This window comes from Camelus dromedarius, chromosome 5 (assembly GCF_036321535.1).
Source record: "Camelus dromedarius isolate mCamDro1 chromosome 5, mCamDro1.pat, whole genome shotgun sequence".
NCBI classification, from domain to species: Eukaryota; Metazoa; Chordata; class Mammalia; order Artiodactyla; family Camelidae; genus Camelus; species Camelus dromedarius.
Window position 1 is genome coordinate 73,707,802 of NC_087440.1, and position 25,696 is coordinate 73,733,497.

General features: G+C 39.0%; 1 protein-coding gene across 5 annotated transcripts in view; it reads left to right on the top strand.

The window, feature by feature from the left end:
- Positions 1–25,696, top strand: part of NRXN3 (neurexin 3) — a 1,627,094-nt gene that overhangs the window by 1,377,563 nt on the left and 223,835 nt on the right. The window lies entirely within an intron of this gene.

A 25,696-nucleotide genomic window follows, 5' to 3' on the forward strand; every position in this document is an offset into this window, starting at 1 on the left:
AAAACAGTGAGGATTAGGGAAGCAAGAACTGAAGGGCTTTGGATGGGCCCGATGTGAGTGTGTGTGTCTGTGTGTGACAGAGAGACAGAGACAGAGAGAGAATCCTGAGAACATGTTTCCATCTAATGAAAAAAACAAAAAACTTCCATGAGCATCACCAGCGTGGACTTACCCACCAGTGTCCCCAGGCCCTGCTGACTTACGAATATAAAGCTTTAATCCTTAACATTTGCTGGCTAAGTACCCATATCCCAAAACCCCTAAGCTCTTGGTCCCTAATTCAAGCTCCCTTCCCACCTTCTCTCCACCCCTACCTACCACGGTTATTTCCAGGTGGCCTCTGCGTTTTCCTTAGATCACACTTGGTCCTATAGTTTGTTTTTCCCTTCTTGGCCTCTCTGTTGATGTCTGTTGCCTGTCAGTCCAATTGAATGTTCAATCATCAGTGAAGTGACCCCTGCCACGAGTGTTGCCTTCTATGTCCCCCAAACTGAAAGACCTTCAGGAATCAAGGTCCAGCTTCACCTCCCAGAGCCATGCCTAGTTCTCTGCAGAAATGGGGAAGAAATCCTTTTTCATAGACGCTAGCTGGGCACATGGTTGAGATAACCCTTTACTCTCTGTCTCTTCATTTCCATCACCCACGCCAAGACTCTCTCACACTCTTCTGCTCACAGGCCCCCTTTTCCTTCTTGACAAACAGTCTATCCAGAGGTGACCCCCAGATGCTGACCAAGTAGGTGTTAGGACCAAGTCAGGTCCTGCATCCTGCCTTTGTCCACTTGGGCTGTCATAACAGGACCACAGACAGTGCGGCTTAAACAGCAGAATTTTATTTCTCATAGTTCTAGAGGCTGGAGAGTCTAAGATGAAGGGTTTGGCCAATTCAGTTTCTGGTGAGAGCTCTCTTCCTGGCTCACAGACAGAGAAGAGAGGGGACAGAGAAGGAAAGAGAGGAGAGGGGGAGACAGAGGAGAGGGAGGTTGAGCACCTTCTCTCTGGGGTCTCTTCTCATCAGGACACTAATCTGTAATCCTGTCAGATCAGCACCCTGGCTTTATTACTTCATTTCTTAGGGGCTCCACCTCCACGTGTCACCAGGGATTAGAGCTTCAACAAAACAAATTTCAGGGGGACAAAACGGTTAGTACATAACAATCCACATTTAAATTCATCAGGGACCATTGATACTGTCCTGTTCATCCTTCCCTAAGAAGTGAGTATGTCCACAGGCATGTGTGTGTCCGCGGAGCTGCAAATAGTTGAGCAGGAGGGAGTGGCAGACCGACTGGGAGAAGAACTGGCGAGCACGTGGCTCTTGTAAAGGGGGCAGCTTCTCTCCGCTGCAGCCAGGTGTCCTGCAGGACCAGTTTTGTCAGTTTTCCATTTAAAAAAAAAAAATCTAGAAATGTGAAATTTTATGTGGAACTTTCAACACGTGAAAGTTAGAAACTAATTAAAAAGTTTAACAAACCTCTCATGGGCCAGCACTAGGAAAGCTGTCTCTAGCCTTAGCTGTTCCAGTTTATAGACCATGTCCCTCCACTGGTTGCCTTGAAGGCTCTAGGAAGGATGTCATCCCTTTGTTTTGTGGTTTTTGTGCATTGCTTTCTTAAGAGGACTATAAGGAAACTCTAGTGTTCACAGCTGCTCTTGTGGTTACTTGGCCATTCATAAGGCTTACAGATGATAATGAAGTTGTCTTGGAAAGCTGCCACATCCACGATGTAGTTGCTTATCCGATTTTGTAATCCTTTATCAATTCCCTCTAAATCTTGGAGGCCAGGCTGCGGGTATGGAACAGAATATTAAGTGGTTTCAAATCAAGTCCAGTCTCTGTTAGGATCTTCATTGTGATAACAAGAAATATTCTTAATAATAGTAACTGACAACAACAACAATCATGTGTCATTATATGGTATTCCAGTGTCAACGAGAATTGGAGAGGGATCGAAAGGGGCATAAAGGAATAAGCAAAAGCCGAAAGTCATCCAGGGTGTGAGCATATTCTACCAACAATGTGATGTTTGCTCACAAATGTCTTACGTTTTTCCCTCCAAAGTGGGTATTTGCTTGGCTGCCATTTCTTAGGGAGGATGGTGTTGAATAAAGAATGTAGACTTGGTTTCATCCCATGTAAGTCCCATCACTTGCTGTCTGTGTCGTCTTACAGAAACATCCAGCCTCTCTAAGCTGCCGTTTTCTCATCTGTAAACAGGGCATAATCATGGTACCTACCTTAGGTACTGCTGTGTAGAATCAGATGAGATCCTCCATGTCAAGCATCTAGCATTCTGCTAGATACGCTTTACAGTCGTTGCTAATACATTTTGTTAGTGTCAGTATAATGATTATTATTGGAGTTTTAACTCTCTGGCTTGTTTTCCGTCTTTGTTTTCCTTTGTATAGATGGGTCTGAGACAATGAGTTAAACCCTGTCCTCGGCTTCTCAATGCTATTTTCTCATGCATATGGCTTTTCTTTCTCTTTTTTTTTTTTTTTTGACCATGTGCTATCTTCTTTCTAGATACAATTTTAGAAGCCATTAGAATGGACTTGACAACTGAATGAAGTATTTAGGTGGACTAGATAAGAGAGAGGCTTTCAGCTCAGTGGATACAGGCTCCTTCCTCCTCTGCCCTTGACAGGGCTCTCCTTACGCTTAAAACCCTGCTGGCTTAGGGAGTATGTGAAACCAGTGCAGCCATAGTCACGTCTGGTCACCGTCAGATAGAAATGAAGAACTAAGATGTGTTGAGTTAATATCGTGGGCTGGCTGTTCACGTGTCATTTCATTTGATCTCTGAATAACACTAGGAGGAAAGATTGTATTAGTTGTGTAGTTTTATACAAAATTACCCAGAAGTGTAGTAGCTTAAAACAACAATAAACATTCTCTCTCATGGTGCCTGAGGGTCAGGAATTCAGGGGTGACTGAGCTGAGTGGTTCTGGTTCAGACTCTCTCACAAGGTTAGAGCTGGTGCCCGCCAGGGCTGCAGTCACCTGAAGGCTTGACTAGCAGTGGAGGTTACACTTCCAAGATGGTGCACTCACGTGGCTGGCGGCTGGCGAATCGGCACTGACTCTTGGCAGGAGGAGGCCTGTGTTCCTCTCACAGGCCTCTCCACAGGGCTGCTTCAGACAGGGCAACTGGCTTCGCCCAGGAGGAGTGAACTGGGAGAAAGAGACAAGACAGACAGACAGATGGACAGATGGGCAGACACAAAGAGAGACAGAGAACCAGACAACAGCATTCACTTCAGCCACATCTGCTTACTAAAAGTGAGTCACTACCTCTGACCCACAATTAAAAAAAAAAAAAAAAAGTGAAAATAAGGTTCTGCATTTTGAAGGGAAGAATTTTAAAGAATTTGTAGACATATTTTAAAACTACTCCAAGGCCAAGTGCTGTTATCCTCAGTTGACCGATGAAGTGATGGAGACTACATGCCCAGGAAATGAAGTTACTGAATTGTGTACCTTATTTACTGGCATTCCTCCCCAGTCCCCCATCTACGTGACATTTTTGCTTTAAAAAAGTAGATTATGAAAGTGGTATCACCATTGATTTCTTGTGGCGGGGGGGGGGGTGAAAAGTGCCCTCCAGTAACAATCTAAAGACCCGAGTTTCTAGAATTGCTTGATGCAGTCATGTTTTTGGAGTAGCCATTTGTATGCAGTCCATCTGATGGAGGAGGTGTATTTCTCACTGGAATCAGTATATGTGGAAAACATCATCAACCACAGTCATCACAGAGCAATTAGGTACCTAATTGTGCATGGCGCTGAGTGTGCTGCTGAAACAGAAAACTTCATAGGCCTGCTGCCTACCCTCTTGGGGCTTGGAATCCAAGAACTCAGTGGAAGATTGAAGAAATATATGGAGAACAAGGCAAATTCTTCTGAAATATGATTGCAGTAGTCGAGGGGGGAGGGCTGATTCAGAGGAAAGAAAAAGAAAATGAGACAAGAAGCTGAGACAGCATCAGAATAGAGGGAGAAATGCCTAAGAAAGGTAAAATACAGAGTTAAAGTGACCTGGATTTTTTTTTTTTTAAGTATAAAGATAACTGGAAAAAGTTAGCATGTTATTCTTGGGACTCAACTTTTGCTGAGTTTTACCTTAAGGTTTTTTTTCCCTCTAAAGCAGACTCTTTTAGGCCCCTTTCCATGTCAGTCAGTGATGGCTTTTAATTCTTCATTTCAATCACTAACCCTCAGTGAAATTATTGCCTAAGTGTCCGAATAGATATATCTGAGGTTTATGTCTATTATTTTCATGCAGGAAGAGAGGAGGACATGCCTCCTTTTCATATGCATTTGTACGTATTTTCAGTCAATCATGCATTTATAATCCAACTGGGAAGATATGAGTCAGACACAATGGCCCTTCTGCTGCAAGAATCTGCTGTAAAACTGATCAGCTGGCCAAGTTGTGTCTTTTTTTTTTTTAACTTAGATTTTGCTTTCTTTCTGGGAAAAAGAAAGACGGAAAAAAAAAAAAATACCCAAACCAGCAGCAGCAGGTGCTGCCAAAATGGTATTTTTCTTATCTGTGCTGATTTCAAGGGGAGAGCAAAAGAATGTGTAATTGCCTCTCTCTCAGGCTGCTGGGATGGCGCCTGTCTCTCTGGCATTATCCTCTTATTTGATCTAGGTAAGGAAAGAAGCAGAAATAAATTAAAAATGCATTTTCCCAAGGGCTCCGAGGACGTTATCCGCACATGCTCTCTTCCATTAATCTCTGCAACTGTGTGTAAATATATATTGAGGGGAAAGCGGCCAAGGTCAAAAGCTCCCCCAGATATTTCTCCCCCTCCATTTATTTACCTTCTTCCGTACGTCTAGGAAGACAGGTTATCAGAACAACAAAGACATTAAGTAACAGCCACGACAGCACAGCAGTTTCTTCTGAGCATGATCATTTGAGGAAGTTCTTCTTTGTGGGCCACAGATGTCAAAATCCAAGTTTCTAAAAAGAAGCAAAAAAAAAAAAAAAAAGTTACTTTAAATGGTAAAGGATTTGTTTATTTGAAGAGTTGTATTACAGAAGGATTGGATAGGGAAGAGGTTTCTCAGCCCAGGAGAGAGGCAGAGGGTAAGGTGGTTCTGTCCTCATGCTGGCATTGGGCAGAAGGCTGCCTTCTGGCCCTGCTGTCACCTTCTATCTGTTTAGGCTTCATTTTGCTGGACCCCCCGTGGGTTGTATTCTGACTCATATGAGAGACTCCTTCTCTTGATCCTGCTTTTATCCCTGGCTTTATCTTTTTTCTTTCCCTCCCTTTTCCACTTTCCATAGAGTCCCAGAATCCAGAGGAAGCTCAATGATGACTCGCATGTTATCCTAAACTTCTTCAAATTTCTAGTAGACATTGATGTTTCTCAAATCTAGCAGTGAGGATGCCTTTTCAAATATCTAAATTCCTTCTAGTATAATACAATCAGTTGCTTTTTGCTGTGTTCTCATTAGCAATGAAGCATTTGCTTACTATCAGCTGTTAGTGTTCTCCACTATAACTAATAAAGTCAGCTTGGAGATTTTTTTTTTCCATAGCCTCTATTTTTGAGTCCTTCAAATGTATTCTTATTGCTAAATTTGGACTGCTTTTTGTTCTGCTACATTGCCAGTGAGTTTACCTTTTTCTCCCCCTTTGCCTATTTATTATTTAAAACGCAGCTCAGATATCCTTTTTTCTGTGAAGTCAGTGACTCCTCCCTTCAGAAACTTAGATACTTTGAACTTGGTAAGCACCATCACACTTTGTACATACTTCTATAGTGCTTGTGCGTGTGTGTGTACATAACTTTCTGACTCATTAGATGATAACTTTCTTAAGTGCAGAAAAGTGTGTTATTTCTGTGTGTATCTTCAGGCACAAGACTGGCATGCTGTAGATGTTCCAGACATCTCACATACTGAATGAGTGGAATGAATGGGTGCTGCTGGTGGCAGATAAATGCATGGTGTATACTTAGAAGTCTTGATCATTGCAGGGCCAGAATGATACTTCCCCTGGCACACCAGAACTGTGCAATGTCTAATTTAATGTCTCATATAAAGGGAGCCATCTTGCCTGGAAGTGTGTTTCCCTACTTGGAGTATTTTAGCTGCAGACAGCCAAGCACATTCACAGTATGCACTTTGTTGTCATGTCAACTGTGGATGAAGGACGGATGACCCATATGTGAAAAGTTTGAGGGAGCACTGTCATAAGACATTCTCACTTCTGACACCAATTGTAAGTTTAAGAGCTTCCCAGATCCACTCTCAGATTTGATAATTTACTAGCAGAACTCCAGAACTCACCGAAAGCTGTTATACTCATCATTATGGTTTATTGCAGGGACAAGGTGTAGATTAAAATTAGCCAAGGAAAGAGGCACAGGGGGCAGCCTGCAGGGATCCAAATGGGGGAGTTTCCAGTTATTCTCCACCCTGTGAAGTCACAGACAGCATTAACTCATTGATGTGTGACCATGTGCACCGAATATTGCCAACCACAGAAGCTCACCCCATCTCCATGTCCCAGGTTTTGTTTTGTTTGGGGTGGAGGGGGGCTCCATTGTATAAGCTCCATTCACTACCCACATGGCTGATCTCAGTCTCTAGCCCCTCAGGAGGCAGGGCTGATACTGTGTCACCCAAAATCCCCATCCTAAATCATGCTGTTTTTGTGCCCCACTCCACACAAAGACAGTGCTCCTACCAGGCATGACATCCATGGGCTTACAGACTAGCTCCCAGAAGCTGATGGCAAAGGCCAGACTTCTCCCTGGGCAAAGTTAAATTATTTACTATATAATATGCATTGGATTTTAATTCATCCCCCAAAAGCCTCACCAAACCCATCATTTCAAATGGGAGAAACAGGAAATCCAATCCTGCTTCCTGAGCTTGAGACAAGGGAAAAGGAAAGGCTTTTTGGACCCTTTAGTCAGGATGGGTGTGTTTATAGGGAACAAAATCCCCTGAATGCAGTTTTGCCGAGTGTCTGTATGTGCAGTGGCACCCCTAGCGTGTGGGAATCAGTTATTAACATTTTCCTTCTCCTTTCCTCCTTTCTATGACATAATTATTTTCATTAATAATCATTTAATACTTTAGTAACTCTCATTAGATGTCTTATTTGTTCTGTAGCTTTAAAACAATTCACAGTGAAAGTAGAATAATGTATTTCACTTTTAAAAATAGCATTAAAATTCAATAGAAGTACTTCATATACAAAATTTGAATTTCTCAAACAAAAATATTACACAACACAGTTCTCTCTGTTTTGCTGAGTGGACACGAATAAAACACAGTTGAAAATTCCAAGTGGTCACGTAGACTGACAGAATTGAATAACTCAAGTTCTCTTTCTTTTGTTTTTACATTCATTGTGCTGTTACTTTTTATTTCAAATGTATTGTTTAAACAAAAAGATATATAGTACCACAGGATTGGAGACACACACTGCGCTTAAATTAAGTGCTAAGATTCTGGAACATTACAAACTTACTTTCCAAGTAAATGCATAGTGCCAAGTCCATGAGTATTGGGGACTGACTGAATACTTGGGAATTCTCCAATTATCTTACATGTAGAATACAATGGTTATTAAATAATAAGTAATAAAATGTGTTAGTCTGAAGCTTACACATATAATATTAGGCTCAACTATATCTATAGCAATCATTTAGAACTTTGACCAACGCAAGGTATTTTTTTGTGGGTGGAGTATTTTTATCACTGACATTGTTTAGAATTGTGGAGGGAAAGCAGAATTAAAGGTCCTCTGTTTTTAAGCTCTCAGTCATTTCTCCTCTTCTTTCCATAACTCAGTATCTTTCTTAGCTGGGGAACTCACTCTGATATCCTTGCTGTTGCCCTGGGGTGGGATATATTCTGATGGGGGCCAGGATTGCCCATGTGTTGCTGCAGAACATTTGCTGGTGCTATTTACAGTCCTAATTAAATGGAAGATTATTAGAAATGGGAAGGTGGCTATAAATAGCCTGGTCCATTTTATCTGTTTCTTCGGTGTGTGGGATGAGCAGCGCCGAGCTTCTCCCTTGAAGTTCAGTTAACTCAAGATGTGTTCTGCTTTTGTTATTTTACTTTGACTTAAAAAAAAGAAAAAGCTCCCCGATGCTGATCAAAGTGGAAAAAAACAAAGAGGAATCACTCTCAGTCATTGCAGGATCTGGGCAGAAGGGAAGTAAAATGAAATGGAAGTGGGGAGGGGTGTGAGTGATATAAGAAAAAAACAAACGTGGACCTAATCCTTTCTGACAACTTTTTTTTTTTCTGGAAATAACTAAAAATAAATCTTATTTTCAGGTTTGTGAGAAATCGGTTCACTTCATCCAGCCATAATATAATAAACCAGTCTGTTCAGACAGCCTAGGCCTGGGGTCAGAGCCTTCTCTCTGTGATGTCTGGTTAGGACATCTTTTCCAGGGAGTGGGGAGCCCTATTGGCTTTTCTTGCTCCAGTGCAGACGCCAGGAATCAGCTCAGCTTTAGGGGCAGTGCTGTGATCGAAGTGAACTTGACCTTGATCCAGTCACCTGGACTTTGTAAATCCCTGATTTCCCATATTAGGAAATAGCTTTAGACACAGTGCCCCAAATCTTGATTCTTCCGATAAACTTCCCCACCGACTCTTTGGCTCCCCCTTCTCTTCCTCTCCTGCTCCCCCGAACAAGCTGTCATACTCATCTACTAAAGTTCAGCTTTGATCCCTTCTCTCCAGAAGCCTTCAGCATATCTCAGTGACCTCTTTAAAATTTCCCAAGTTCCTTTATCTTCCTTTAAGACAGCCCACGATGCTCTTCTAACCGATCTATCAACCCTAGCTCCCTCCAGTTCTTGGCTCAAAGGAGTTCTAGACCAAGGGGTTTATAGGTATTGCTCAAACCCATAGGGTGTTTTAGTTATTGCTTCATTGTTTCTGTCCATGTTTTTGTTTGTTTCTTTGGTATATCAGCCTTGCTCTCCCACTTACCTTAATCGCATCCCAAAGCCAAAGTCAAATCGTATTTCTCCCAGTTGGAAATTACTTTTTTCCTTACTGTAAATTCCTTAAACCTTAATGACTAAACTTTTCATTTAGCGCTGACTAGTTGTCCAGTTAGTTATATTTATTTGCATGTGTGTTTTTTCTCATGCACTAACTTTAAGGCTCTTTAGAATTGTCATGCCATAAGGATATATCTAAACCTGGATCTGTATTGTATTTTGTAGCCTATGAAAGATTTTTCTTGAATGGTCTCATTTGATCTGTTAAGCATCTGCGTTGAAGAGGTGATATTACCCACAGTTTCATGGGTAAAGTGACAGAAACTCAAGAGGGGTTCAATAACTTTCCCCAAATCACCAGGCTGGTAACTAATAGACCCAAATTTGAAGTTGCTGGACTTCTGACTATCCTTGGTTCTTTTCCTAGCTCATGGCTGCTTTTATAATTTTTCATGCCATAATACCTGGCACTGGTTACAAATTAATAATACTTGTAAACTGAAGGAGGAAAAATGAGTAAAAGAATGAGCGAGTGAATGAATGAACAGCAACAGTGCGATGTATGACATTGATGAGTTTAATAATTCAGCAGAACTTCACTGTGACATTTTCAGGGCACCTGCCAGCGACCTGAGACATGAAACCACTCTGTGAATGGTCCTTGTCTTTCTCAAAAACCAACAATGAAAGTCAGGACAAGATAGTCTTGGGTGTATTTCCTTTAATAGCAACTGTTGTTTAAAAGCAAATTCCACAGTACTTAACAGAAGGTTTTGCTTCCTCATGGCACTTTTAAGTTACTACATAAAAGTCAAGTAAAACCACAAAACATAGAGTCTAATTCAAAGAGGGATCTGAACACAGCAAACCTAGAAAGGATAATTCTCCTTTAAATTTCCAAGTGGCTAGAAAGAAGACTAACTAGATAGCTGAATGTTGAAAGAGGTGCTCCTCTGAGCTGCTGTTTTCTCTTATAAGTTGGAGAAGATGGTAGTTCCTGCCTCCTAAGGTAGTGAGGGTGGGTCGAGTTGGAGCAGAGCCCTCAGAACAGCACCTGGACATGCGTGCTGCCTGCCTACTGTTACCCCGACACTGCTAGGGGAGAAAAGGCGTTTTGCCCCCCTTTTTGCAGGGGGCAGTCAGAAGTAAGCTTTTTTTAGTGAATTTCACCTAATTTTTTTTTCCTGTACTCTTTCTGGCATTTATTCTGATCATGGCCCTCTTTATTCTAATAACCTTATATGATGTCCGTGATTTTTATTTTTAAGGTCAAGGACGGTATGTTTTGGCCGATGGAAGCAGAAGTCAGCCCCCTAGGTGAACAGCACTGTCTGCTGCAATAGTCCACTACTATCTGGGTACATTCTTTCCCTCCCTCCCTCCTTTCCTATAGGCTTAAGGTTACACTCAAGCCACCCCAGAAAATGACTGTGCAGCCACTGTAGGCAATTATTCCAAAATCATTACAGGCTGTTCATGTTTGGAGAGAGGCAGCCCCTCTTTCAGTGATGATAAGTGTCAGGAGAAGGGATTAAGCTGATTACATCTCTGGAGTCCTGTACACTATGAGCAACATCTACTCCAACTCCATGAAGTCATCATGAACTTGCAATCCATTACTTGAGAAAATAGATTTTGAGGTAGTAGAGTTTCTGGCCATTACTAGGGTGTATTTTTTGTCCCCTGAACATTTTAATTATTTTGGGGGGCCAGGGTGACAACAGTCAGTAAATTCTATATAGAGCTTAATTGAGGCTGTTTTCCAGGTGTAAACTGTTTTTTTTTTTTTCCCCTCCTCATCCTTTAGTGGATTCAGCCAAGTAGACATGTATAATGAATAAAAACTATGGTCAGGGCCAGCTGGAAAAAAAATAATTTGAGGAGAGGGGATATTACGTCAATCTAAAACTTGGATGGGATGTTCTGAGGGTACCCCAGAGACTGGGGTGGTGAGTCTAGTAAAACAAACGAGAAAAAAAGCCCCGACTCCCCACAGATGGGAGATCACTTGCATGACTTTCTATGCACGTGGACTTCTGCTTCTTAACTGGACGACCAGAGGGAAGTAACTAGGAAGATGGTAAGAGGAGGGGTGACCGTGGAGACTAAGGCACAGAGAATGAAGGCAGGAGGGATGGCAGCGATGTGGCTCAAACCCTCGTGGGACTTGGGGCACAGACACAACAACTCTGAGGCCTAGAGGACAGTGTTTTATACAGATTTAGAAAAGAGACTATTATTTTCCGCTCACCTAGTGACAGACAGTAGGACAGCCTCAGACCATGGGCGTTTGGTTGACCAGCTGCAGACACCCGCCTTGGTTGAGTGACAGCAGAAGATCCTACAGCAGCTGTCAGGTCAAGGTTCTCACTGAGGTTATTACACAGCAGAAAGAGCAGGGAACTCCCCACATGAGCAAAGCCGTCAGCAAAGGCGTGAATGAATAGGAGAGATTGAACAGGAACCCATATGCTGCAAATGAGCATGTAAAGCTGCCTTCTGCAGCCTCCCGGAAAAGCGGAGAAGATTTTGAGTACTTGCCGAGGTCGGGTAGTCGGGGATGCTCTGTTGCATCTGAAAATAAAACAGACAAAGCAACCAAAGGTCCTTTCTGTTTCAGATTAAGAGTAACTTCTAAGTGTTGGAGACTAGAGGACAGACATTGCTCTCTAAGGGAATGGGCTGTTCATGTCTTCATCACTGTGTTGCACCTTTCCTATCAGTGTAGTGTGGCAAATTACCTCTTCTGTGTTAGAAGCTACCCAAAAACATTGAGTTAGTTTCATTTATTTATTTATTTAATATATTTTTATTGAAGTACAGTCAGTTTACAATGTTGTGTGCATTTCTGGTGTACAGCACAATATTTCAGGCACATAGGAACATACGTACATTTGTTCTCATATTCTTCTTTACCATAGGTTACTACAAGACATTGAATATGGTTCCCTGTGCTATACAGCATAAACTTGTTTATCTGAGTTAAGTTTAGACCCATAGGTTTCACACCCATGACACCAGGATGAGCTTGGTCAAAGGAAGGAGACTGGTAAACCTATAACCAGAGAACTCTTGTCCTCACCAGGTCAGCCAGACCTCTAGGGGGAGTCATGGTCAAAACAGTAACTGGAAGGGCATGATGCTTTCTGGAAGGAGATGACTACAGCCTGCAAAGTTCCGGGTGAAATCTGTGTAAGAACTTTGCTAAAGACTGAATAACTCCTGCAAATCAAGTGGGTAGGAACTGGATGGAAGTATAATATTCTTTTTAATTTTAGGAAGACACTTGATAACACAACTGGATATGCTGTAGAACCTTGACGTGCCTTTTCAGTAGTGTGCCTTTAAAGACGAGTTACGAACGGACAGCAGACTGCTACTGACTTATTAATTAGTGTACACACGCCACTGATTTCCCTCTGTCTTCGCCGGGCATGCACATTGGTTTTACAGCATATGAAGGCCAAGCTTGTGGCTTAGCATGTGGTGCTTCTTCAAATAAGCACAACTGCCTGCCTCTCTGCTTATCTAATCATAGCAACAGAGAAATTGACTTTTCATTTTTCTTCTCCCCAGGCCCTGGGAGATGTATGTGCCGAATACTTGGCATTCTTAGTAACAGAGTCAGTCATAATTAGGATTCCAAATTAAAGCACTTCGCCAGCTAAGACATTCCATGTTTTACATTATTTGTTTGAGCAAATGTAATATAACTTGAAAACAGCAAAAGAACAGAAATAAGTAAAGCTCACATTTTTTTATGTGTAATAATCTTGTATTTTATGTTAAATAAATGTTTTATGTTAGATAATATTTTATGTTAGATAAATGTTAGATAAATGTTGGATAAACTGAGTAAGCAAAAATGTGAAATATAAAGGTTTATCTGAAACTCTATTCATCTAAGTAACAGTTTTGCTTTGTTGTGTTTTGCAATGTTCATTGTTTAATGTTGGATTGTGGTCAGATGGTGGGTGGGAGGTTTACTGAAAATCAACTGTGGGGAAACTGTAGTGTAGTCAGTCATTCCATGGGCTTTGCTCTTGGAGTCTGGTTGGACTTGGTTTTCAGTGGTAGTTAATGTTTCATAGGTGAATGTAAAAATATTTTCTACTTGAATTCATTCAAAATTGATTCATATACTTTCACAAGGAAAAAAACTATTCTTGATAAAGAAACCACGCCATTTCAGATATGGTACCTATTGCCCTTACCATCCCTAATGAATAAAAGCCATCATCCACTCACATGTTAGAGCTCCGGCTAGAAGAATTCTCTGGGACTCCATTTCCTCATTTATAAGAGCACATTTGGAGGATTTCCATAAAGTTAAATAATTTGTTCAAGATCCTAGGAGTTGGTGGAAGGGCCTGGGTTAGAACTCAATTCACCTATTTAAAAACAAACAGATAAACAAACAAACAAACCCAAACTGATCTACTTTGCAGTGCACAATACTGGGGAGAGGAGTGGAGTCGGAAAGGCTCTTTGAGACAAATCCCTCACCAACATGGAATTCTCTCTTTCAGTCTTAAAGCTCTTCCCCAGATCTCAGCCGTCCTCCCTTCCTTTCCATAGTGCTCCTTCTCACGCCTTCTTAGCCTGTGGCTGTGTCGGGGAGATGCCTCTAGAACGCATCTTGATTGTGGGTTGAGGTCAGAATGCCAACAAATTTTATTTTCATGACACTTAAAATTCCATGGACATTAAAATCTGAGTTAACATAGCCTTTTTGTGTTCTTGGAGAGAAGGTATTGTTGAAATCCTGTTTCGTCCAAGATTTTCATGACGTTATTCATTCCTACTTTCTTTTATACAAGCACTGGCTATTCATGTCCATTCCTATTTTAGTTTCTTTGGTACTGATTAATTGACATACACAAATTATTAGCCGAACAATAGTAGTTGGAGGCTGCATTAGTTTATCATGTCATTATCAGCCCTTGACTCAGTGAACCTGCCAATAACTTCAGTCGCACTGATTGCTGTTTTAGTGCTGTTCCCTCCTCACCATGGTTGTCTCTTCTTCATTTTTCCTCTTAGAATGGTTGTGTCATACTTTTTCATTGGGAGTCATTTTTAAAGCCTTTACTGTTCTCTGAGCAGAGCATGGTGACATTTCATTGGCAGTTTTCACAGAGCTTTATATCTTAAAATCAGCTTAACTGCATGTAGAATGTGGAATGCTTTCTTTTGAATGAAAGGTGTTATGCAAACTTAAGTTATTGCTCTTTTTGAAAAATAAAATAGGATAAATTGTCCTGTAAGATAATTTTATCACTATAATCAGTGTTTCTTTCCTTGTCTTCTTCTTGGAAAGCATTAATTTCAACTTTCACGGTGAGATCTTTGTCATTTTCACCACATGCTTATGTCAAGAAAGCCCTTGGATCACAGCCATGGTGTGTCTTTGTTGGGCACGTCTTTCAAGTGCTGTCGGCACCTCTCTTAACTGCATGGTTTTAAAATCAGGCTAGCAATGTGTTAAAGTTAGATGGCAAATTTATCTAAGACAGATATGTAAATTTGTATGTTTTCAAATACACACTCGACCATGAATATATGGATTTCAAAAAAAGAGCCAAAGAGAGCAAGAGAGGGGGGAGAGGGAAGTCTGTATACAAAATGAAAGCGCCAAGGTAGAAATCAAAGCGCAGTTGTTCGTGCCACTCACACCTCAAACTCTACCTGTGAACTTAAGTCCAGCTGGACCCTGTGGGGTTCTTACAGGGGGTGAGGGATGTCTGCCATTTGAACTGAACTGTTTTAGTTGATGAGCCATGAGGCAGATTAACTTCTGCCTCGCTCTTCAGTTGTTCCTGAGTCTCTGTGGGACATATAGTAATAGAATTTTTATTTGTGCCACTAACACTGACAGTCTTGATTCAGACCACAGAGAGTTGAGATGTTGATTAAGAAATGTCATATTGACCATGGTTCAAGTGTGTAACAAATGAAGCGAGAGGCTCCATGTTTGTCTAGCCGTGAACCCATTTTAGCAAATGCCCTTTGAATTTTAATTTCTTTCCTTATTCAGTAATACCTTTCAAATATGTAGAGTTATCTCAGGGAAATTTTTATTTTTGCCCAAGACTTATTCATTGTTATATTCCAGTTGTGAGGACTCCAGAATATTGTTCCTTTTAGAAATAAAGTTGGGCATATTCAGAATAATGAATATTTAAGAGAGAATGGGCAACAGGATAACTAAGAAAAAGAATCAAATAAGGAAGAGATGGATAATAAGTGAGAAGTAAGTATAAGTGATTCAGAATATATTTTATCAAGAATTGCTTTTTAAGTGGCACTTTCTCTTGCTACAGAAGGCATTATTGAACAGAAACAAGCCCAATGCAATTCAATTTAAATTTATCACTCTATTATTTTAATATATTTACTCAGGGTTAACAACTCATTAAGCACCAGATTGCTCACTCTTAATGAGTTTCTGATGCTAAAATTGAGCTGACTTAAACTTTACTGTAAAATAACAACAGTACCATTGCATAAGGATGTGATAAATATTAAGTGAATGCTACTGAGTGCTTATGGAGTGGAAACCAGATTTGTGACATGAAGTAGAAAATATGTCATATACATGTGGCTTGTAGAAATATGAATAGTAAGTTTTATCCACCAAAACATGATAAGCCTACATTTGCTTTGCTGTAGTGAAGTCAATTAACTATGAAGTCATATATATTTTATTTGCACATTTACCTTGTTTCTACAATAAAAGAGTTCTAGAATCTATTAAAAAGAGTATCAGCATGTAACTCAAATTCCCTAGGCCCACCAGCCTAAAACTTGTCCAGGTTATGATGACACTGGTCAATACTGAGTTGATGGTCAGAAATTAGCACTCTTAAAATGTTAGCCAATTATTTCTAGGGCTTCCATCAGGAGTGTGTCATTCATACCCACAAACCAGTCAATCATCTTTAGACATCATATGGTACCCAAATTAGCCTTTCTCCATCACTCTATTGTCCATGAAACAGTGGCCTTAAATCTGATTGCATGTGCCCCACCATGAAAACCATCCATCATGAGAGCCAGCTACTTCCCTGGTGCAGGAGCTTAGATAAGCTCCTCCCCAAACTTGCAATTCCCTGGTTGTCAGGGCAACGCTGAGTTTCCCATGGACATGAGACCAGTGGCCTCTTCCCCAATTCTGTGCAATGGAATGTCACCTGAGCTAGGAAAAAGTTCTGCTTATGCCTCAAATTTAAAATTTTTCTTTTGAATTTTAATTGTTTGTTCAGCTTTTGCTTACAATGCATCTCTCAAGCCCTACCATCTCCTCCAGCTTCCTAAGGTCTCTCAAGGCCTTAGCTCCAACAACAAATGTTTCCTTCTCTCCTATTATGAAACAAATTCCCTGTGAATATCAATGGAGTAAACAGACACAGTGGTAGTTGGTGGAGGAAAAGAACATTGAGATGGTATTTAGACTAACAGCACTGGCCGCTGGCACTGCAAACCAAGAGCCTTGCTATAAATTTATCAGAGTGCCTATGGCTTTGGGCAACATTTAGATGAAAAATATTTATGAAAATATATGCTATTTATGTTTCTGGATATGAAACATGCTGTTCATGTAACAAGAAATGAAATTTAAAGGAATTCACTTTTACTTGTTTATTCTTTTTTTTTTTCTTTTTTTTCTTTTCCTATTAAAGTTCACTCTTTAATTACCTTGCCTTCAGTGAAATCACCATTTAGGAATCATCCTGTATTTCAATAAAGCAACTTTGTTTTAGGATTTTAAAAATTAATTTTAAAATATGCATAAAACTATATTTTTTGTTCTGCCTTGATCCGTAGCATAATATTGTCACAGAACTACAGTTGCCAGAAAAACACAAAGTGAAGCTTAAATTTAAAATGAATCTTCATAGAAGAATTACAAAAATAAGTCCCTTTAATAGATTTTAAAATGGATATTTGATATATTCGTCCAAATTTGAGCAGTAAACCTAGCTTATATATTGTATTTGAGGAAACTACAATTTGCATGTTTCTTTCAATTTTATATGATTTATGTATTTCACATGAATGAGATTTTTAAAAGATTTATTATTGGCTTAGCTTCCACATTTCTATCTTAGTATTTTAAGATACTTAGGTTTTTCATATTTTAAAATTCTGAGATTTTTAAGCATAGTGTTTCCATTTGTGTAATGGGAATCCTCTAATTTACTTTTGCCCTTTCTTCCATATAGGTGAACTTCTTTTGGTTTATAATTATTTTCATGGTAGACCCAGTTTCTCATATTGGTGTTTATTTTAGTGTGTGGATAGAGCAACAGTCTGCTTTGGTTGGTCTTAACTTTTGTTTATTAAAGTATATCTTACATATAGTGAAATGCTTAGCTCTTAAGTGTGCTACCCAATGAATGTTGACAAATGCATACGGTTGTGCACCCCACATGCCCAAAAAGACACAGAAATTATTAACACCCTCTGGAAGTTCCCTCCTGCCCATTCCCAGTTCTCTCCTCCCCATAAGCAACCATTCATCTGATCTCTATCGCCATAGTTCAGCTTTTCTTACTCTGGAATTTCATAAAAAATGAAATCATATTTTGTATCCTTTTTTGTCTGGCTTCTTTTACTCAACATACTGCTTTCGAGATTTGATGGATTGCTTTTTAATAACATACATACCTACAAAGTCTCATAGGCTTGAAAAAGTCAGAATTTCTTACAAATTAGACATTGTGATTTGCTGCCTACTGAGTGATGATGAAAACGGTGTACTTAAGTGGCTTTTGAGACTCTGAGACAGGTTTTTTATGACTAAAATAAAATAATGGTTTTCATCTTCTCCAATTATTACACTGAAATTTCAGCATTCCTTTATAAATTAAATAACTTAATTAGCCTAACTGTGACTTCAACCCAAAGACTAGGTCACAAAGACTTTTTCTTTGTAATATATCTTCATACTCAATCTCCTGAATACTGATGAATCCCACTTTCTACTAATAGTAAGAGCAACTAACAAATTGGTTACATATTTTCATCTTGTATCTCTTTAATAAATAATTTGCTAACATGACTTTCTAAGACCTTCACTTTCTTAGGTAAAGAAAGACAATGTGATTAAGATTAGACCATCTAGCTAAAATCCCAAAGAGCTATTTAACTTGAAGTACAAGTCAAGCATAGATTTTATCATCTGTCTACAAACAATAATTTTGTAAATGGAAAAAGAAGATGAGGCAAGAAGTAGAAAAATGCCTAGAAGAATAGCAGATGAAGTTCAGAAGTTTCTAGCTTTGGGTTTGATGAAAAATAATGACACATCTGACATCATTTAGAATCTTATTTGAAAAATTAGTTATATATTTTAATTTTCTGCTATTTTAAATGGGAAAATATATAGTAATTACTTGTTTTCATCTCCTTTTTTGATGCTACATATCTGTCATAGTATCAAGTTATGTTTTTGCAGTAAGATTTATTAGGCTGGTGATTCATATTTTAGCCTCTTTTCACATAGAATCCTTGAAAAACCTCTTGACTTTATTTTGAGATATCTCTCCTCCCTTACTATTGATTGCTTTTAGTATCAATTCAATAAGTGAGAAGAAACTACTGTTATAATCATTTATCTCCTTAAGAAAATAAAACTCTAGAATTTAGAAAATGAGAGGATAAAGGTATTTCAAAAAATATTTGTGCGTATTTATTTATATGTGTGTGTTAAATATCAGCATTATCAGCATTTTAAAAATCATTGTAGGGTAAAATAAACAAACCAAAAAAAGCATCAGTGTTTTTCATTGATCCAGTGCCACTTCAGAATGAAACACAAATTTAATTATGGTAGCAGAGGTAATAACTTTCAATTTGATGGATCCTTGTTTAACAAAGAGGCAGTTTTAGAAAATAAAATGTTAACCAATAAGATATTTTGGCCTCTTCAGCACCACAGGCAATTGGGACAGCTCCACTGGTCTGAATAATAAAATGGTAATAACCGCAGTTAGAATAAGTAATTATTTTACTGGTACAGATGCACTTGGCTTTACAATAGATGCCCTCCTAAGGTGCTGTGTGGACATCATTTTTTAAACGTAGAATAATTATTTAAATGTTTTAGGGCAGCTCATTGCTTAGAGAAACCCTTTGAAGTTTTCTTTTATAATGCGAAAGAAAACACCAATACTGACCCATCTGTTTTGTGAATTAGGGCATTTTCATACTAGTTTTGTTGAAAAGTGACACATTCATCTAAATGTAAAAGTTTCTTTGAAAATGATGTCTTAAGTATATATAATTTAGCTGTTATCTGATATAAATGCATTGATAATTTAGTGGTTCACAATCTAGAGGAAGTAGGAAGAGGTCTATCAGAATCATTGGACCTGGGGGTGCATTTGAACATCCTTCCCCTGCTCTGATAAAAATTTGTGCTATAGAGAGCCACTGATACTACTCACAGTGTGTTGGATCCTTCAGTAATTTGAGAATCAAGACAAAAAAATGAAGAATTACAACCTGGAGATACTATAATATAAATATTATATCCTTTTGGTTCTACATCCTTTTAATGAAGATGGTCCCTAGAATAAGTTATGGTCTGAAGTCGTTCAAGTGCCATCTCAGCCTAGGAAGAAATTCCAGCTCCTAGAGAATGATGATCTGACTTTTTCTTTTTTTTTTTCCCTTGGCAATTGATACTTTGAACATCAATTTCTCATCACTTTGGCACTTCAAGGAATTCTCTGACAGTAGAAAAGGGTTCATGTCTTGAGGGATAATGGCCCAAAAGTCTACAGGATATAAGCTTAGGAAAGATAGCTGAAAGAGAGAACAATTTTGAGTCTCACTGTTGGGAGTTTACATAACAGATAACAGGAGCAGCCTTGAGTTCATCTGAGTGCCTTGGGGACTCCTTTAGGTGTAAGTTTGTGTTTATTTAACATGAATGGTTTCTTCTAGATATATCCTTCCAAGACATCATGATTCTTTTTTACTTTCTTTTTTTTTTTTTTTTGTGGGGGGGTTGTTAATTAGGTTTATTTATTTATTTATTTTTAGAGGAGGTCCTGGGGATTGAACACGGAACCTCGTGCATGCTAAGCATGTGCTCTACCACTTGAGCTAAGTAATTATGATGACTTTAGTTCTCTTTTTCCCCATGAATTAGACAATTCCAAGACTACTTGTGTATAGTTTGTTCAACATTTTAAACATTTGTTGATCCCACACAATTGATATAATTTATGCATAATTTAATTAAAAATTAATTGTTGTTCATTAGTGCTTGATTCTAACAGTACTAAAAATACTGTCCAAAATTATTCAGTTGCAGGAGTCACTGCATGTTTTATGGTAGCCAGCCTGCATTTGCCAGTGCTACCCTGTCTATCCAGCCAGCTGTAGTTCTATTCTCTAAGATAATAAAATTGGAGTAACAGAGCACCTGCCTTCAGTACATACCTTGTCTTGTTCATATTGTAGACAATCACCTAGAGATGAAAAGACATATGGGATATTATTTCTAGTCAATGACTTCCATTCTGTGTGCATTAAATACATGGAATTTAGCTTTCATTTTCCTACTTGTTAACTATGAAAGTCTGAGGTGTAATATGAGAAAAGGAAAGCTTGTACTATCAGTTCATCTAATACTATGCTGTTTAATGTAATAGCCACTAGACATATTGGCTATTGAGTAGTCAATAGTCATAAGGCTAGTATGAATGAGGAGATGAGTTTTAAATTTTATTTAAGTACAATCAATTGAAATTTAAAATTGAAAACTGAATGAAGAGGATGAAGCATAAGCCTTACTTTAGTGGAGACATTCACATGTTAAAGATTAGCATCCCCAGTTCACTCCTCTGGTACCGCTTGTTAAGCGGAGGGAACAGATTATTCCCAAATAACTTCAGTGAGGGATTTGTAAGAAAGGGCTTTGTATCATATTTTGTCCTTCAGAAATGAACCTTTTTAGCTGTCCCAGTAAAGAAACTATTTTGCTTGAGAAAAAAATTAAAAACTGAAGCAATGTAAAATATTTTCCATTAAACACAACTTTATTGTTTTGATGAGACTATTATTTTACTTAAAGCTTTGATTAATTTATTATGGAATTGCAATGTTCAGTGTAAGTATAAAATATATACTAGATTTTGAAGACTTAATATTTAAAAAGATAAAGTATCTCATTAATAATTTTTATATTAATTAGATGTTAAAATGGTAACATTTTTAATAGTTTGGCTACATAAAATACAGTATTAAAATTAATTTAATGTATTTCTTTGTACTGTCTTTTTAAATATGGTTCCTAGGAAATTTATAATTACATGGGTGGTTCACACTGTATTTCTGTGGAACAGAGCTGATCCAGAACATTCTGAAATAGGTGGCAATTATTCGTCTATGATCACATAAAGAAAAAACTAACCCAAGGCTGAAGATTAGTTATACAAATGTGAAGACAATGGGTTTTCTCCATCATTGGTGACATGAGGGAAAGGGTCTCTTTCCCATTTTATAAGAGGACCAAACTTGGGCTATATAATCTTTTTGGCCCATTATGTTGTTCTTTGAAGTTTTCTCATATTCTTGCCATTGTGTAGTATATTCTTTCTGGCAACAGATTTAAGGTGTTTTTTTTCCTCCCCCATGCTTCCTTTTTGATCCGTGAAATATGTATTTTGAGGACAGGTGAGCTGCTAGTTCAGATAGCAGTAAAGATTCAGCATGATATAGTTGGAAAGATGTGAGTTTGAATCTTCATTCAAACAGTTATCTGCTACATGACCCTGGGGAAATTCTCTTTGTAAATTTCAGCTTGCTTTGTCTAAAAATGATACCTAATAGGGAAATTTGGGATGTCAAAATTAATGAGAGTTAAAAGAAACAAGAAATATGAAAATACCTAGTATGTCGCAGGTCCTCAGTTGTGTTCTGAACCAAGACCATCCTAAGATTTAAATTTCTATCTTTGCTTAGTGAACATATGGAATTATAACCATTAAGATACACACAGCAGTGAGTCTGACCTGCATACCAGCTTGCCAGAATGATCCCCTCACTGGTGAAGGGAAGGTCCCATTTCTCTACTATCTCACTCCCTCTTTTTATACTCTGAAGCCTTTTGGTTCCTCCACTTGCATCGAAATTAAATTATTACTTTGATTAGATCAAAAGATTGTCCCTGGTTGCGAGGAGAAGAAGGACAACTTTAAGGCAGCACTAATCCCTTAATGCACCATGGTATTTTGGTACATTTTTTTTCCCTAGCATGGAAATTATTTTCCAGCCTTCTCTGATGTACTGAAAGTCCTTTACCAACATCAGCCCTATACAAGTTAACCTGATATGAGATTTGTTTTGTGCTTTGGAAATGCTTGTCAGACAAGCTTTCAACACAGAGATGTGTGATTTACATTCGTTTGCATAAGAAAATACCACTCCAGGGACGAATTTCTCTCTTTCTTCCTTCTTGTACTACCAAACAGATGAAGAGGGTCAGGTGGTTGTTTCTTAGTAAGCAGATAAATCATTTGGGAGTCACAGGAAATACAAAATGCAGCGTTACTAGTCTCACCTGGGTACTACCTGCAGCGCTCGCCGGTGGCCCATTTGTATTACAGTGTTGCTGTCACTGTTATTATTATTGGGGGTTTTTTCCAGTTTGGGTACATTTTCCAACCTTGAATTTTTTAATCTATTTCCATAATTATTTAAGGACTCCTGACAATGATGCCATGGTCATCTATACAAGTTCTCTCAATATGTCAGAATAGTACTCATTTGGGCCTTATGTTTGAATTCACGGGTAGAATCAAATTGGTCCCTGATTCTCCCCTCTGCGGCCTGGAGTTTATCTTCCTTCATAACCATGTGTATTGTGATTCTTCTGATGTGAAGATCATTTCTCTTGTGAGGAAAAATAAAAAAGTACCTAGTTCAACTTCCCGAATGTCATCACACCTCTGTTTTAAGCAGTACCCCTGAACCTTCCCTGTTCTTGCCCCTGACAGGTCATAAATGCCACACGCCTATCCCAAAGCAAAGCAAAACAAAATCTTATTCTGTGGGTTATTATTGGCCTTTTGTGCCAAGATTCAGTTGATCCCAGTCTTCAATTTACCTGATACTATTCGTAACAATGACAGTGATCAGTGTATATAGAGCTTATTCTGTTACGAGTGTGGTTCTGAACACTTTACAGTATTTACTCAGGTGACAGTAACAACAATTGCTTTAGGTGGAGATTATTATTAATAGCTCCATTTTATTGATGTGGAAACTGAAACTCACAGAAGTTAAGTGGCTTGTGTAAAGACATAAAACCAAAAGGTGGTAGAGCTGAGGTTTGAGGTTTGAATTCAGGCAGTCTGGTTCCAGGTCCATGATCTTTTATCATTACCCCATGCTTCAGTCTCTACATATAGGATAAGCCTCCTTTAATGTTCTTCCTTGCTTTTGTGAACCTTACTCTATCAATTATAACCTTTAAAACTCTGAGCTTCTTAGAGATTTTCCAGTGTGGCTAGTAAAATTTCTTTGGGCCTCCTGAATAGCCTCTGGATGGAAGAGAACATGTTTTCTATCACACGTAAAACCCACACGAGTACTTCACATGCACAAAGAGGGAGGTCAGAGCCTGAAGGGGAAAATATCAGAGCATAATTAAGGATGATAAAATTCAAAGGAAGATAAAACCTCAAATATTTTGAGGTCAAATACTGGAATCTCCAGAGACACTGTCCTGGTTCAGCAGCAAGGGAAGGGAAGTAACATAAGGGCGATTCAGCAGGGGAGAGGTGTGAGGCCAACAGAGTTAAATCAGGGAAGCCAGCAGGGAAGCTCTGCAGATCCAGCTTTGGAGGAGGATACCCCAAGAGGGGAGGAGAGAAGGATAAAGATTTCCTATTGTCCTGGCGGCTTTAGACACTGTGGACACTAGCCCCCAGGACTTGGCGTCTAATGCCATTCTCCAATAAAGGAACCAGGGGTCCTTGGAGAAATGGCTGATTCTGAGACTGGAGCATCTTGTAGGGACCAAAAATAAGAAAATACAGACAGACAGAGAGACAGAAAAAAAGTATACTCTGAAAAAGGGGAAAGAGAGTAATTTTTATTGAGGAAAACTCATAAACACACAGTCAGTAATCAAAGTCAGTATCAATTAATATAATCATGCTGATAATATGTACCCTTAGTATGATATGATGAAAATGGAACTTTAGCACTGTGATCTCTTCCAAAAAACCCACAGTCTCATCAGGAGAAAAAATGCCTGACAAATCTTGATTAAGGGACATTTCTACAAAATAACTGACCAGTATTCCTGAAAAATGTCAAGGTCATTAAAAACAAGGGAAGCCTGAAAAACCATCCCAGCCAAGAAGAGCATAAGGAGGTATAAATTTAATGTGATATCCTAGATGGAATCTGAAACGGAAAAAGAACATCAGGTAAAAACTAAGGCCGTCAGAATAAAGTATGGGCTTTGATTCATAATAATGCATCAATATTGGTTCATTAATAGTGACAAATGTACTATATGAATGTAATCTGTTAATAATGGGTTAAACTGGATATAGTAGGTGAGAATTCTTCCCACTATCTCTGCAACTTTTCTGTCAATCTAAAACCACTCCAAAATTAAAACTTTATTTAAAAAATTCAATGACAGAGGCTCACTGTTGACAAGCCAACCCACAGAAGCTCTAGGGGAAATGGCCCTGGTACTTTATCACATCATCTTTAAGGGGTCATCAGAAGGTAAGATAATGGAGTCCTCTGACATGTGATGTAAAAAAGTCAACATAAGGCCAACCTCTGACAATGCAATTGTCCATTCCTTCTCTATGGTTCATTCAATATCCACAAATTTCTGATCTCCTAGAATAACCTGTAGAGAGACTTTCTCATACTTACTACAGCATGTGCGTGTGAGTATCTGTGTACCTGAATGCATGCGGTGATAAGGGGCAGTATTAAGTAGAGCATAATAATAACGAAGGGGCCTGGAAAGACCTAAGGTTGGTGCTGGCTGTGCTGTGCACACTCACATCTCGGCGTTCCAGAGAGATTGTCACTGCCACTTCTTCCTTAAGAGATGAAACACTGAATACTGTAGAAACATGAGTGAGAGAGAGAGAGAGAGTCCCCTTGAATATCCTTGTGGCACAGCCAGGCTGTCACCTGGCCCTTCTGCTTTTAGTCTCTGGTGTCTATGTAGGGCTTCTCAGATACTGGTCCTCACAGCAAGGCATTGACTCCAAGGTTTGCAGGGAGCTCTTCTCAACTCCAACCAGTAGGATTGAGGTCTGTTTTCCTCTTTGTACTTACCAGCCCTTTCTGTGCGGGGTTGGGTTCTGCTCCAGCTCTTTGTTGCTGCTCCTAGTGGGAGCACTGGGATCCCCAGGCTGTCCTGTGCCTCTGCTTTCTACCCTGCATGCTGATCCCACCCAACAAATAGATCCTTCATGCTCTTCCTCATTTGGGGTAAATTGCCTGAGTTGACCACACTTTCATGAACAGTATCCCTCTTTATTCGTTTTCTCTCTGTCCTGAGCAAGCCCTTGTTTCCATAAGCTTCCTCCTGACTCCTCTTTGACCGGAGTGTATCCTGTTACCATGTGAAACAGCCAGTGCCTTGGGTTCCCAGCTAGTTAGATTTCTTATCATGATGATCTTCATTCCAAAATCGTC